Source organism: Bos indicus, chromosome 1 (genome assembly GCF_029378745.1).
Source record: "Bos indicus isolate NIAB-ARS_2022 breed Sahiwal x Tharparkar chromosome 1, NIAB-ARS_B.indTharparkar_mat_pri_1.0, whole genome shotgun sequence".
Taxonomy (NCBI): domain Eukaryota; kingdom Metazoa; phylum Chordata; class Mammalia; order Artiodactyla; family Bovidae; genus Bos; species Bos indicus.
In genome coordinates, this window is record NC_091760.1 from 26950504 (window position 1) to 26967484 (window position 16981).

Below are 16981 nucleotides of genomic sequence, written 5' to 3' on the forward strand. Positions count from 1 at the left end.
GATTGAAATTTCTTTACATTGTAGGGAGTTTGGAAAGGGGTGAAGGATTGGAGAATTTGCCCTAAATCCGAGTTTGTATATGAAACATAGTGTTTTCACCTAGATTTTATTTTCTTGAGGTTGGGTGCAGGAGGAAGAGGAGTTAAGCAAAATCTAAAATACACACACACACACACACACACACACACACACACATTTATATAATATAATTATAAAATTCTGGTACCCTTTTGATTCAAAAGGAGAAATGGGATAGCACTCTAAAATATTTGGAGATATACAAATTACATACTTGAGTAACAGTTTTTAGAAAATGAACTGTTTAAAATGGTATAGGGAATTTAGCCTTTCTCTCTCCCATTCTCCCACGCCCTCCTCCCCTACACACAAATACATATACACATGATAATAGAGTAAAAGATTTTCTTCCTCTTTTGAATGGGTCACCAAAAAACTCCAGATTATTTAATTAGTCTGAACTCTTCTGTATTCTAAGAATGTACACTATTCAGACAATAATCTTTTGGTATAAATAAGAGAAGAAGCTAAGAGCGAAGACACAAAAATGAAGGAAGCAAAGAATGAAGCAAGGGAGGTGGGGAGGAAAGGAGAAATAAAAGACTCATTTCTTCTATCTGCTTGTCATATTCAGGAGACATGAGCCAGAAAGATGATAAATGTTTGAAAAAATTACACAGAAGCCGGAGGAAGAGGCCTTTTTTTGGTCTGAGAAAACAAGTCAGCTGGACAGATACTTAAGACATCTTCAGATTATGTCTAATAAATACAGGGACCAGCCAATCTTTATAACTACTTAGGCCAGAAGAGAAGATAATGGGCCTAAATAATAGCATGGATACTTAGGAAAAGTAGAGAAAAGAAGCAGTTAACAGTAAAGGTCACTGAACCATGAATTGGTTGCCAACTGTGATGTCTCTAGAGGTCTTTAAATATGGGATTTATTTCCATTTGGCCCCAACAGCTTAGCAATATAACCCTGTCTGGTAAAGAAATAGAGTAGTTGACTCTTAAAGTGCTTTCTACACTGTGATTTTAAGACTATGGAAATTCAGAGGTAAAGCAGGACAATAGATATACCCCTCTGCCTCCAATATTTTTCCTTTAATTATGTACATACAAATGGATACCCTACTAGAAAATGTCCTAGGAAATATTCTTTTCAGTTAACATTACCTAAAGTTGATGAGGTACTTTAAACACATATCTCATAATATAAATCCAGTTGATATCAGAAAATTGTAAGAAATTAAAATATTTGCAAGTTTAGCACAAAGGTAAAGTTACAATTTGGATATTTTCATATTGAAATCTTTATTTTTGAAGCATAATGGCAAAAATTTTGAATTTGTACTTATGAATTAGATAAAGTATCCAGATTCTTCATTGTCAGCAATGGGTCATACAATTATTTTCATTATTAGTAGCTAAACAGTAGTGAATCCCTAAAATGATGTGATTTTTCTCATTCTCATACATTGTGCTTTTTGAACAGCAAGGTTCAATGAACAAATATTACAGACTGGAATTGTAAATATCACATTCCAGAAGAATATGAATAAAGTAGTGAGTTATAAGATTTTTTTGAGAAGAAATACATTTGAATAAAATAGAAGAACACTCAAATATTTAAGCACTGAAGCTATCTGCAGTTGAATTGACAAAACCCAGTCACTGTTACACCAGAGAAATTATATGCATAGATACTCATGAATGATATTATCTCTAACAATTAAAAACTCTCAAGATATGTTAATATGAGATATGATTTCTTTTTAGGGAAAAGACTGAGTTTAACATAAAAGCCTGTCATTATGTCTTTCAAGTCTTCAGGCATACAAAATAGAGTGACTAAGAAGGACATTTTTAGAATATATTTAATTGGTACATAAAATACCATGAACTTTTCCCCTCCACTTAACTATCTCACTTTATTCTTTAGGACAGTAGCTCCAGAAACAATTCTGATTGTCACAGCTGAAGTGGGGGTGCTTTGGGCGTCTACAAGGCAGAGGTCAGAGACGCTGATAAATATTCTATAACACACAAGAAAGCTTCCCATAACAAAGCATGATCCAACCCAAAATGCCAATAGAACCATGACTGAAAACTTTGCTCTCCGCACAAAATATTTTGCACTATGCCTGATACACAAAATACCTTGCACTATGCCAGAAAAAGTTAATAAACTCCTTATTCCCTTCTATTTCTAAAAATGTCCCCACTGTACCCCAAAACAGTTATTAAATGGTGAAACTTGTTATTTGCCTGCTAAAGAGTCTGAATCTGAAATGCAGGTATCCAGCAATCTATGACGATGTGTATGCCACCTGACATAGGATCTCAGGATCGTTTTTTGGTGGTATCGGTATCAGTTCAGTCGCTCAGTCGCTTCCGACTCTTTGCGACCCCTGGACCGCAGCACGCCAGGCCTCCCTGTCCATCACCAACTCCCAGAGTTTACCCAAGCTCATGTCTATTAAGTTGGTGATGCATCCAGCCATTTCATCCTCTGTCATCCCCTTCTCCTCCTGCCTTCAATCTTTCCCAGCATCAAGGTCTTTTCAAATGAGGGAGTTCTTCGCATCAGGTGGTCAAAGTATTGGAGTTTCAGCTTCAACATCAGTCCTTCCAATGAACACTCAGGACTGCTGGCTTCCTTTAGGATGGACTGGTTGGATCTCCTTGCAATTTTGGTGGTAACAGTCCCTAAATCAATTTAGAAAGCCAGAAACCTAGATCTTTCTTTTTTTCTTCCTTGAGATGTACAATTCATTACCAAATTCCATAGCTTTTACTTCATAACTATTTCTCCATTCCATCCACCTCTTTCTAACTCTATTACCACCACCTTGGGTAAGTTATGCAACAGCAATCACCGGAAATAATGCCTTGCTTTTTTCCCATTCCAACCTCACAAAGCAACCAGAATGCTTAAAAACTAAACTAATCTTATTATAGCACATTTAGCGCAAAAGCCTTCAATAGGGTCTCATTGCTCTTAGAGCAAAATCCCTAACATGGCCTTGCTAAGTAATTCTTTGGTGTTTTCTCATATTCCTTCCCTCCCCCACCTTTCTAACTTAGCTATGTAGGTCTTCTTCTCATTCTTGAGTGACCTTTGCTCCTTATTACTTCTGGTCCTGTTTATGCTATACCCTGAGATCCTCCTATTTTAAATTCCTACTCATCTCAGCCCTTAGCTAAAACAAACAAACAAAAAAATATTTCTTCAAGGAGCTACCTTAAATTTGATACTAAATCTTATCAGAATGCTACTATGTTCTCACAGAGACCTAAACTTTTTTCTAGAGCATTTAACTATAGTCTTAAACTATAAATTTGTAATTATTCTATAGATGTCTATTTCTTAAAATAGCCTGTAAGTTCTATGAGGGCAAGTATTTAATTATTTTGTTTTCCATCATTTCTCTAAAACTTATCGAGTTGAGGACACTATTTACATTGCATTCAAATATCTGTTGAAAGAGTGAACAAATGACAATAATGTCCCCAGTTGAAGGCACTTTCTTCCACCCATACCTTTAAAAATCCACTTTTTAAATTCTGCTGATACTATAGATATTTGTGTATATCTCTCTTTATCAATAAGCTCCATAAAAGCAGGCTTACTATCTATGCACTCACTGTGTCTTATGTATTGTTTTATACACAGAAGGTGCTCCAAAATTTGTTTAGTTGAAAATCTGGGACCCTTATCTTCAAATAGCATAAGTCATGGAGGGTCAGCATTAAAGTACTTGATGGCATAATAATAAAACTACTCAACTGACAGTTAAATAACTTTGGATCAGATTCTCTGCAAAATTAATCAGATATATCCTGCATAAATCACATAACCTTTTACGTCTCAATTTAATGAAGATCCATCAACGTTAGGTAACTATGTGTCAGATCATACACTAGAAACCTTCCCAGCAACTCTGTACAAGAGTTCAATATGCCAATTTTGTAGAGGGAGAAATATGAAGGTTAAGTAATTTTCTTAAAATCATTTATCAGGTAAGACATGGAAGATTGGCACTCAGGTCTGTCCAGCTCTTTTAATTCTTGCTGTTTTTGGAATACTGCATGACTTGTTTGTTTAAATTAAAAAAAAAATGTTAAACCTTCATTTCAGTTGCTCAGTCGTTTCTGACTCTGCGACCCCAAGGACTGCAGCACACCAGGCTTCACTGTCCATCAACAAATCCCAGAGCTTGCTCAAACACATGTCCATCGAGTTGGATGGTGATGGTTGGTGCCATCCAACCATCTCATCCTCTGTCGTCCCCTTCTCCTCCTTATTAAACCTTATTCTAATGTAAATTTGGTTCTAAAATCTTTTGGCTCCATGACATAAACAAAATAACTTTCAATGAAAAATTATTTACAAGGCAGCCACTGAATGAGAGAAAATATGTGCAAATTATATTTCTGATAAGGGGTTATTATCCAAGAAACTCATACAACTCGATAGCAAAAAAAAACAAATAATCTGATTTGAAAAATGAGTAGAAAATCTGACTAGACATTTTTCCAAGAAGACATATAGATGGCCAACAGTGACATGAAAAGATGCTCAACATCACTAACCCTGAAGGAAATGCAAATCAAAAGCACAATAGGATATCACCTCACATATATTAGAATAGCTATAATTAAAAAGACAAGAGGGACTTCTCTGTGGCTAAGAGTATACACTCCCAATGCAGGGGGCCTGGGTTCAGTCCTTCGTTAGGAAACTAGATTCTACATGCTGCAACTAAGAGTTCACAGGCCACAACTAAAGATTCTGCATACTGCAACTAAGACTCCATGCAGCCATATAAATAAGTGAATATTAAATAAACAAACAAAAAACAAGAAATAGGAATGTTGACAAGGATGTGGAGAAAATAGTATACTTTGTGTATTAGTGAGAATGTAAATGCGTGAGGCCACTATGGAAAACAATATAGAGGGTCCTCAAAAAATTAAAAATAAAACTTCCATATGATCCAGCAGTTCCACTCTTGGGTATTCATGCAAAGCAAACAAAAACACTAATTTATATATATATATATATATATACACACACACACACACACACACATCCTATGTTCATTGCAGAATTATTTACAATAATCAAGACTTAGAAAAAATCTAAATGTCCATTACTGGATGAACGGATAAAGAAATATAAACTGATTAGCTAAATAAATACATACATACACAATGGAATACTATAAAGCCACAAAAAGGATATCCTGTAATCTGAGATGACATGGATGGACCCTGAAGGTATTATGCTAATTGAAATAAGTCAGGCAGAGGAAGAAAAATACTATATGACCTCACTCATATGTGGAATTTAAAACAAAAAATAAAACAAAACAAGTTTATAGATACAGAGAACAGATTGATGATTGCCTAAGTTGAGGGTGAGGGGGACGTGGAATGGATGAAAGAGGTCAAAAGTTACAAATTCCAAGTTATAGTAAATAAATAAATTTTATAATGGAAGATATAATGTACAATAGAGGGAATATATTTACTAATATACTACTGCATTCTTGAAAGTTGCTAAGAGAGTAAATCTTAGAAGTTCTCATCACCAGGAGAAAATTTCTAACTATATATGGTGATGGATAACTAGACATATTGTGCTGATCACTTTGCAATGTATATAAATATAGAATCATTATATTGTACACCTAAAACTAATTATACCTTAACAGAAAAGACATTATTTAAATGAATATTCTTTATATTAATATATGAAATTAACATGCATACATAATTATTCTGTGTCACATATGGGCATGTTTAACACACATAAAAAGGTTTTGGGGGAGGAAATGACTCATGTTATATTCTATTTTCTCATTAAAAAAGAACAATGTCCAAACAGCCAATTCCATCTCTGCAAAATGATGTGATGTAACCTTTTAAGATAACTACTGTGAACGTCAAATGTATGCAACCAAGTATCAAATGTATATGTTCAGTTTGCTATACATTATAAAAACAACTCTGACCTCAGTTCTTTCTTAAGTAAAAAAGAGACCTCATCCTTGTCTAGTATTCAATATCTCAACAATCCAGTACAGAAATTATGTAACTTATCATTATTTCCAATAAGCCTAAATCAGGTCAAATTTACTTATTATCAATTATATTTATTCATTTAGTATTTATTCATTGGGGGGAATAAAAAGCCTAAGTAAAAACACAAGTGAAAGTGAAGTCGCTCAGTCGTGTCTGACTCTTAGCGACCCCATGGACTGCAGCCTACCAGGCTCTTCTGTCTATGGGATTTTCCAGGCGATAGTACTGGAGTGGGGTGCCATTTCCTTCTCCAGGGGATCTTCCCGACCCAGGGATTGAACCCGGGTCTCCCGCATTGTAGACAGGCGCTTTACTGTCTGAGCCACCCACCCCTCAATCTCTTTACTAATGATCTAAAAAGAACACTGTTTGAAATGGCTCTTCTGTCATCCACAACATCAACTTTTTAAAAGTACCTTTTTTTTTTTTTTTTATAATCATAAGTATTTTAATTTTATTTTATTTTTAAACTTTACATAATTGTATTAGTTTTGCCAAATATCAAGATGAATCCGCCACAGGCATACATGTGTTCCCCATCCTGAACTCTCCTCCCTCCTCCCTCCCCATACCATCCCTCTGGGTCATCCCACTGCACCAGCCCCAAGCATCCAGTATCGCGCATCGAACCTGGACTGGCAACTCGTTTCTTACATGATATTCTACATGTTTCAATGTCACCCTCCCAAATCTTCCCACCCTCTCCCTCTCCCACAGAGTCCATAAGACTGTTCTATACATCAGTGTCTCTTTTGCTGTCCCGTACACCAGGTTATTGTTACCATCTTTCTAAATTCCATATATATGCGTTAGTATACTGTATTTATGTTTTTCCTTCTGGCTTACTTCACTCTCTATAATAGGCTCCAGTTTCATCCACCTCATTAGAACTGATTCAAATGTATTCTTTTTAATGGCTGAGTAATACTCCATTGTGTATATGTACCACAGCTTTCTTATCCATTCATCTGCTGATGGACATCTAGGTTGCTTCCATGTCCTGGCTATTATAAACAGTGCTGCGATGAACATTGGGGTACACGTGTCTCTTTCCCTTCTGGTTTAAAATGCCATATCTATCAGTTTTAATTGTGCAGTACTCTAAATTTTCTCCTAATAACACTGACCCACAAAATAAATGCCCTACAGCTAAAGCTAACTTTAACAACCATTGAAATATTTTCTTACTCTCATAATTTTGCTATAAAGCAATTACTCAGCTACATTTTGTCTTATACTTATTTTAGTATTTTCCATAGGTGTGTTTATACTGGCACATTATTTATCAAGTAGAGAGTATAACAGTTTAAAAGCAATTAAAATGCTCATGGTGTTTTAATCAGTTTTGCAAACTTTATGTAAGATATTAATAGGTAGTAATTTTTAATTAATACAAAATCTTTTAAAAAATGAAATAAAAAGAAGCATATTGCATTTTAAATTGTTGAAATAAGGCTCAGAGGACACCAGTTGCTGTATAATGTAACTATTCTAGTGATGACCCTAATGTTTGGAATATATAGAAATGATTTGTGAATCTGTAAGGATGAATACTGTTCAGCATCATTATTCATTCTGTGTATACCTATAAAATATTTAAAATGATAGCAAGCAAATAATAAAATTTGATACATATAGATGCATTGATAAGCCATAATTTTCAATTATCTTGCATATTTAATTTATCCAGGTTTATCACAAGAAAAGGCTGTCCTTAATGTCAAACAGTCTAAAATCATTCTCTTTATGGTTATTCTCTCTTAAACAATGAGTCACCTCAATCATTTATGTCCTAGTAATTCTGGATAAAACAGAATAAATATATCAATGTAAATTAACTTAGGATTTTTTTACACTATTCACAAAATCACAACATAATTTCACATCTTAAAGTTATGTAAGATTGTTGGTAATGAATTTAATGTTTTAAAATGAGCTACCCATAAATGACTAGAGCAAGAGACTAATCTACTTTTTCAAATTTCATTCTCAGGCTGAGTAATGCAGATGCTTCAGATTCACACAACTCAGTTACATCTTTCCAGGTTGCTTTCATTATTTCAGAATGTAGGTTTCTAAAGATGGTTACGAAGTCATCCATCTATATAATTGAGCAATGAGAAAGATGTATCCACTGTTATGTAGATGAATAAATTCCAGTAAAGCTCATAACACAATGGAAGATCCATGATGTGCTGTTTACTAGTGTGGTGCTGTGTCCGTATTTGTCACAGAATCACATTATGTACCAATTATTTCTTGTACCTGACTGCTCTACTTATTTCTTCAAATACTTGCTTGGCAAAAAAAAAAAAAAAAGTAAGATAGTGTTTCAAGTTCTCTATAGGAAGGTTATGTGGAGAATTGCTTTTTCTTTTGAATAATTTTCAAGATTTATATCAATTTGTGTGAAATAACTGAAAGCAACCCAAAACCTTCATGAGTAAATCAAAGAAATCTAAGGGAATGTCACATCTTCAGCAGTCATTAGAGTCAAAATGGCTATCTCTGAAAGGCTATAAGAACACAAGAAGCTCTTTACTTTATCCTTTCTACCAAAAAAAAAAAAAAATAAAGGAAAAGAATCATAGGCCATAATGCTACTGAGTCTCAATCAAATCAAATACCATTTAAAAAAAAAAAAAAAAAAACAGCAGGAGTGGAGCTCAGCATCCTATTTATGCCACCGGATCAGAACAGTTAGGAGAGGGGAAGCCATTCTCACAAATCATTCTCTTGTTAAATTCTGTAGTGGGACTTCATTAAACCTCTTGGCTCTTAGCAGTCCACTTTCAGCCTGTTCACAAAGAGCTCAGCTGGCAATACTGACTCTTTAAAAGTCTTCAATCACACATTGTCTTTGGGGGTTTTCTTCGTATAACCACAAATCATTTCTTTCTCATTAGCTCCTCAAATCTTCAGTTAAATTTTCTTAAAACATTATTTTTAACTACAAAGCAACTAACAGCAACAACACAAAAAGCCACAACAAATCCCATAAGGGGGGTATTCTGAATAAGTATTGAGTTCAACATTAAGAGTAGCAATACATATAATAGGAGGTGGTAAATATATATATATATATATACACACACATACATATAAAACACTCTGTGTGTGTGTGTGAGTGTGTGTGTGTGTGTATCCCATTCCCTGAAGCCCTGAAGTGCTGTTTACTCTAGTACCACTGACTTTACCGGGCCTTTGTGGCTTACTGCCACGTGTCATGAAGAATCATTCCCCAAAGAACCAGCCTGCCATCTCTTGTCAGACCGTGGCAGACATGTCTCACACATATCAAGCTTCTTAAATTCATCAGGTAAAACTTTGAGGGCCTCATAATATGTGTTTCCTCAAAATGTTGAACTCACAGTTTTGGGGTTTTTTTTTAATCTGAAATATTTTATTTACCATTTCAAGTAGTGAACTCACAGTCCTTAACAACAATCTTGGATTATAGTAAACCTGACTTGAACCTGCAAAAAAGGCCCTCTGACACTGTTAGTTTTGGCTCTGACTCAAATAACCACCTTATTGGTCAGAAACAATGTACTATTATACTGCCAGCTTTTCTGAAATCAGCAATTTAAGCAAAGTGTTCCAACAAATGATTTAAATGAAGTCAACATCAAAGAAAGGGAATTCAGAACTGAAGGGTCCAGTTTTTTCTCTCTTACTTCTTTTCTCTTTAGATATTATACCAGCTCTAAAAAGCAATATGACTCTTAAACTCAATCAGATCTCATGTGCTGATAAAAAGCTAAACATGGTGAAGCCTGTTTATGGGAACCACAAACTTACAAAAAGGCCTTTCTTTCCTCTAGAGTTTGTTTTTGAATGCAAGTTTATAGAAGTTTATCCCTCACTACTGGCAATAAAATCCACAATCAACTACATTGTTTTATTTCTACTCAAATTTTAATTTTACATCCTGAAATAATTATATAGTGGTCCAGTAAAAAAAAGGCCAGACATACAACATGCGATATTGTGTAAGATTCACATGCGGTTTGGTAATCTTCAAAGCTGTTATTTCACATCTTAGAAAAGGTTCAATGCACAAATGTGCATTTGTTTTAAATCTGTACTTCTGATCCATTTTTGAGACTGTTAAAGTTTTAAATTATATAGTAGTTATTACTGGAGACCATCTATCAAATGATTTTTAACTCTAATTAACTCAATTGTTCCAATATATGGATTATAACTATGGAAGAAGCAATGAATGGAGTATTATTTATTTCAGCAGGAAATTTAGCAGCATTGAACATATTAGGGGGGGAAATAATTATGTTTAAAGATCAAAGGGAGTCATGTTAATTATGGATCTGTTTAAAAAAAAAACTATTTGGGTGTCAAATGTACATCAAATACACACAATTAATAAAAACAAAAAACATTTTAAACTAAATGTAGAATTTTTTGTGTGTATCTAACTTATTTTCTGTTTCCTGAAGCAACTAGAATAAGAATTGACATTTTTTTTAAAACCACAGTTACAGAAGACTTGATAGTCATTTTTTACTTAAAAGTGTTTACCGTGTAAAGTGTATCTGTGTAAAGTGATGGAGGTGCACGTATGACTCTGACTTTAATCTCTTCATACAGCCAGTGACAGGCACCTAAAGGGCACGAAAGCTACATGCAGTCCTGATTCTGACACATATGAAGACACGTCGCTGGAATGACCTCTTTCTCTTTCTATTCCTTCTTCATATCATCTTTATTGCTTCTTTTATTGAGCATTTCAATGCTTCACAGTGTGCTACCATTTCATATTAGCTCATTAATTTCCACAAAGTCCTATGAGGAAGACATTCTCACTCCCATTTTACAGATGAGAAACCTAAGAATCAGAGATTTCATTTCTTCTATATTCAGCTTTTGAATCCATATGTGTGTCAGAAAAGAGTGTGTTATTAGTTCTACCCTACAGAATTTTCCTAAAGCAGCAGCAAAAATATGTCCCTAAAACACAGTCCAACAAATATTGAGGACTGATTTTGACAGACCGGTCTCAGTATTAAAGAACCAAAGAAAATTATAATTGCATACAAGCAAAACAATTACCAAACTATGCATCAATCAGCTATAAAAAACTTTCAAATCTCTATGGTCAAAATAAATATTACTGGGATTCTAATGGGTTTTAAGGTGTTTTGGAAGAAGATGAGAAAAATAACCATAACCACCACCACTTTTGCATAAGCAATTCATAACCCATAAACCACTTTTTTTAAATATAAATTTATTTATTTATTTGGAGGCTAATTACTTTACAATATTGTATTGGTTTTGGCATACATCAACATGAATCCACCCCGGGTGTACACATGTTTCCCATCCTGCACGGCCCTCCCACCTCCCTCCCCATATCATCCTTCTGGGTCATCCCAGTGCACCAGCCCCAAGCATCCTGTATTATGCATCGAACCTGGACTGGCGATTCCTTTCATATATGATGTTATACATGTTTCAATGCCATTCTCCCTAATCATCCTCCCCCTCCCTCTCCCACAGAGTCCAAAAGACTGTTCTATACATCTGTGTCTCTTTTGCTGTCTCACATACAGGGTTACCATTACCATCTTTCTAAATTCCATATATATGCATTAGTATACTGTATTGGTGTTTTATTTCTGGCTTACTTTGCTCTGTATAATAGGCTCCAGTTTCATCCACCTCATTAGAACTGATTCAAATGTATTCTTTTTAATGGCTGAGTAATACTCCATTGTGTATATGGACCACAGCTTTCTTATCCATTCGTCTGCTGATGGACATCTAGGTTGCTTCCATGTCCTGGCTATTATAAACAGTGCTGCGATGAACATTGGAGTACACGTGTCTCTTTCAATTCTGGTTTCCTCGGTGTGTATGCCCAGCAGTAGGATTGCTAGATCATAAGGCAGTTCTATTTCCAGTTTTTTAAGGAATCTCCCCACTGTTCTCCATAGTGGTTGTACTAGTTTGCATTCCCACCAACAGTGTAAGAGGGTTCCCATTTCTCCACACCCTCTTCAGCATTTATTGCTTGTAGACTTTTGGATAGCAGCCATTCTGACTGGCATGAAATGGTACCTCATTGTGGTTTTGATTTGCATTTCTCTGATAATGAGTGATGTTGAATATCTTTTCATGTGTTCGTTAGCCATCTGTATGTCTTCTTTGGAGAAATGTCTGTTTAGTTCTTTGGCCCACTTTTTGATTGGGTCGTTTATTTTTCTGGAATTGAGCTTCAGGAGTTGCTTGTATATTTTTGAGATTAGTTCCTTGTCAGGTGCTTCATTTGCTATTATTTTCTCCCATTCTGAAGGCTGTCGTTTCACCTTGCTTAGAGTTTCCTTTGTTGTGCAAAAGCTTTTAACCATAAACCACTTTTATGAGACTGCTTTTATTTTCTTAATTGTTTTTTAAACTTTCTATCATGTTTGATGTTTACAGTCCATGTACATTCACTTTCTTTTCAACAGATGAGAACACTGACTCAAAGAAGTTAACTGACTTGTGGGGCAGTCCTTGATTGGCTCAGACAGAGAATGGTACATGAACATCAGTGATGCTCCTAAGACTGCAATAAGCAATGAGACTAAGAAGGCAAAGTAAACAAAGTGTACCTGCAAGGAAGATATTAAGCTGAAGATATTAAGAAGAGGTGGCAGGAATACACAGAAGAACTATACAAAAAAGATCTTCATGACCAAGATAATCACGATGGTGTGATCACTGACCTAGAGCCAGACATCCTGGAATGTGAAGTCAAGTGGGCCTTAGAAAGCATCACTATGAACCAAGCTAGTGGAGGCGATGGAATTCCAGTTGAGCTATTTCAAATCCTGAATGATGATGCTGTGAAAGTGCTGCACTCAATCTGCCAGCAAATTTGGAAAACTCAGCAGTGGCAACAGGACTGGAAAAAGTCAGTTATCATTCCAATCCCAAAGAAAGGCAATGCCAAAGAATGCTCAAACTACCGCATTCACCTCACACGCTAGTAAAGTAATGCTCAAAATTCTCCACAGCAGGCTTCAGCAATACGTGAACTTCCAGATGTTCAAGCTGGTTTTAGAAAAGGCAGAGGAACCAGAGATCAAATTGCCAACATCCGCTGGATCATCGAAAAAGCAAGAGAGTTCCAGAAAAACATCTATTTCTGCTTTATTGACTATGCCAAAGCCTTTGACTGTGTGGATCACAATAAACTTTGGAAAATTCTGAAAGAGATGGGAATACCAGATCACCTGACCTGCCTCTTGAGAAACCTGTATGCAGTTCAAGAAGCAACAATTAGAACTGGACATGGAACAACAGACTGGTTCCAAATAGGAAAAGGAGTACGTCAAGGCTGTATATTGTCATCCTGCTTATTTAACTTCTATGCAAAGTACATCATGAGAAACATTGGGCTGGAAGAAGCACAAGTTGGAATCAAGATTTCCGGGAGAAATATCAATAACCTCAGATATGCAGATGATACCACCCTTATGGCAGAAAGTGAAGAGGAACTAGAAAGCCTCTTGATGAAAGTGAAAGAAGAGTGAAAAAGTTGGCTTAAAGCTCTGAAGATCATGGCATCTGGTCCCATCACTTCATGGCAAATAGATGGGGAAACAGTGTCAGACTTTACTTTTTTGGGGCTCCAAAATCACTGCAGATGGTGACTGCAGCCATGAAATTAAAAGACACTTACTCCTTGGAAGGAAAGTTATGACCAACCTAGATAGCATATTCAAAAGCAGAGACATTACTTTGCCAACAAAGGTCCGTCTAGTCAAGGCTATGATTTTTCCAGTGGTCATGTATGGATGTGAGAGTTGGACTATGAAGAAAGCTGAGTGCTGAAGAATTGATGCTTTTGAACTGTGGTGTTGGAGAAGACTCTTGAGAGTCCCTTGGACTGCAAGGAGATCCAACTGGTCCATTCTGAAGGAGATCAGCCCTGGGATTTCTTTAGAAGGAATGATTCTAAAGCTGAAACTCCAGTACTTTGGCCACCTCATGTGCAGAGTTGACTCATTGCAAAAGACTCTGATGCTGGGAGGGATTGGGGGCGGGAGGAGAAGGGTACGACAGAGGATGAGATGGCTGGATGGTATCACTGACTCGATGGACGTGAGTCTGAGTGAACTCCAGGAGCTGGTGATGGACAGGGAGGCCTGGCGTGCTGCGATTGTTGGGGTCGCAAAGAGTCGGACACGACCGAGCGACTGAACTGAATCTCCAAGGAACTCACAGTCAACTGAGCAGATATTGAAATGCAATAAGGGTGGCAACAGAATCCAATGCATCCATGAACACGTATCCCTAGCCTGATACTGGGGTGAGGACTGTCTGCAGAGCTTTCTGGAACATGCCTACCTAAGCTGTGTCGACAGACAGGAGTAGTTACAGAAGAATTACGGAAGTAATTACAGATAGAAGATGTAGAAGATAGGTCAATGGGGGCAGGGCATTTTAGACCAAGACTTAGGAAAAGAAAAGCCCAGACATAATGGACATGGTGACATTTACATGAAAAAAAAAATGTGAACAATATAATACTACTACCCTGAAGTCAGGAACCAGAGAGGACTAAGTAGCTAGGCAGAGCAGTATTGAAGTATTTTGAATCCTATCATTAGAGATGGGAAGCATGACTATGTTTTATGGATGGAACTAATATTACTCAATCTGTGTTTCACATCAACGTACCTGTTGTGTGGAAGATGGATTCTATGAGACAAGATGGAGGCAAAGAAACTGGTTAGATGTTAACAGTTTCACTGGGCAAGAGATAATAAAGCAGTGATAAGAAGATACGAAAGGTGTTGACAGATATTTAAAAAGCAAAATAAATAAGATTTTAAGGTGACTGACATTTGAGATATGGAAGAGTAAAGCATGACCCCACCAACACCTAAGCTGCCTACTACTGTGTATCTGCATGTTGCATTTCCACCAGCTGAAATGAAGAATATGGAAAAATTCAGCTTCTTACGGCTCATCTGCACCTGTGTTCACTGCATCACTACTATTTCCTCTGAATTAATACTCCCACACTGGGTAAGGAGAATCTTAAAAGCTTAGGCAAACCTGAGAGTTCCTTCTTGTTTTACTGAAAATCATAACTATGGTTCAATTCCCAATTCATTGGGGTGTTAAATAGGGGTCAGTCATAGACTGTAGTGCCCAAGATATTTCAGCAAAGGTTTTCTGTTTTTGTTTTGAGGCACAGAGTTCACCAGCAGCAAAAAGAGGAGCTCTAGGAAACATTCCATCAGTAGCAATAAAATCAGCAAAAAGACTGCACTGGTCTTTTTTTTTTTTTTTTGCCATTGTGTCTCTCTGGTCCCAGTCAATCTTAGGCTTCAAGGCTCAGCGTTCCAGAGGCTGTCAGTGGATAATCAATTCTAACGAAGAAGCGCTCTGCTCCTTCATTGCATGGAAGGCAGAATACTTATGGGAAACATCAGACAAAATAATATTTCTTCAGGACAGAATAGAATGCGCATCCTTGTGATGATTCATGTGAACATTCCTATTGTATGCCAAGAATACATTTAAAGAGATAGCAACATCATTCATGATACCATATTTTAGAACTAAAAAAAAATAATAAAATAATAAAACAGGTGATGAAATGGAGAGAATGGAGCAATTTCACATCAAGGGAAGACAAATGGACAAGCACTTATAGGAAAAGAGCTGGAGTTTCACAGAAATCCCATTTGTCTGGTTACAGAGCATCACCTGGTTTAGAGATGTGTGGCATCTGCCTTTTCTTTTAACAGAGCTATTGCTGAAAGGGCAGAGAAAGCAACTGTTTCTTAAGCTTCAAAGACTAACTGGTCCCTGTGAGAGGCCTGTGGAGAGTGCAGTGGGGTGTGAACTGAACGTCCAGCTTCCTGTGTCTGACTGGCCCAGCACTCAGGGCTACAGGGAAATGAAGGACTGTATGTCTTTTAGTGCCTATTGTAAGAAAGACATACAAAATGGGATTAGATTTTCTTAATGGTTCAAGTCAGCAGAGATAACATGTGATTGCTTGGGAAATGGCTGGTATATGGAAGTTCTTTTTCATTTCGGTTTCCTGTGACAGACACAGCAATGGGAATACGATCACTCTGGTGATAGAGAGTCACAAATTTACTTTGTCAATGAAATTGTGACAGTAATAAGAGCTGCTTTATCTGTGAAGTAGCAAAGGGAGTGGAAAGATTAATAATGCCATCGACTTTACCCTGTTTAAGCAATGAATATCACTGAACCAAAGAACTGTAAAAAAATCTTAGGGTGGAGGACAAACTTGGAAATGGGAGAAATTTGGAGTTAAAACTCTTGAGGTTTTATCAACTATCTTTCTTTCAACAGAGCATGCTTCAAAACATGGAATTATTTAAAAAGCTATAGATATGATTGCCATCATAAATCCAAATTTTAAATATTTTTCCATTACTAGAAGTGCTAAATAAAGTTATTTTTCTTCCCTTATTTTTCTATAAGTGTCTTGAAGGGGCAACCATCATGATTTTCTAAAAGGCTACTTTCAACAAAGAAACAAATGTACCCACTTTTTACATTAACTATGAATTTATTCAAAAATGAAAACAAGTAGGAAAACAGGTTGACCATCATGTAATTTCACATGATGAAGAATCTCAAGGCCCACCTGGCGCACATCTAATAAAGGCCTAATAGGTGTAGGTTAAGATAGTAAAATTACATAAAACAAACCCACAACCATTCTCAAAACACCAACCAGAGGCATATATTTCAACAGTTTCAATGGCACACTGTTTAAAAGCTTGGCTGGGTGCCTCTCTGCATCTATTCTGTTCCAGTTGGACTTTACATTTTATAGGTATGTTACAACCTATAAAATGGTTATATATAC

The 16981-nt window shown here is 36.2% G+C and overlaps 1 protein-coding gene across 6 annotated transcripts in view; it reads right to left on the reverse strand.

Moving 5' to 3' along the window:
• ROBO1 (roundabout guidance receptor 1) overlaps nt 1-16981 on the reverse strand; it is a 1292670-nt gene that overhangs the window by 98161 nt on the left and 1177528 nt on the right. The window lies entirely within an intron of this gene.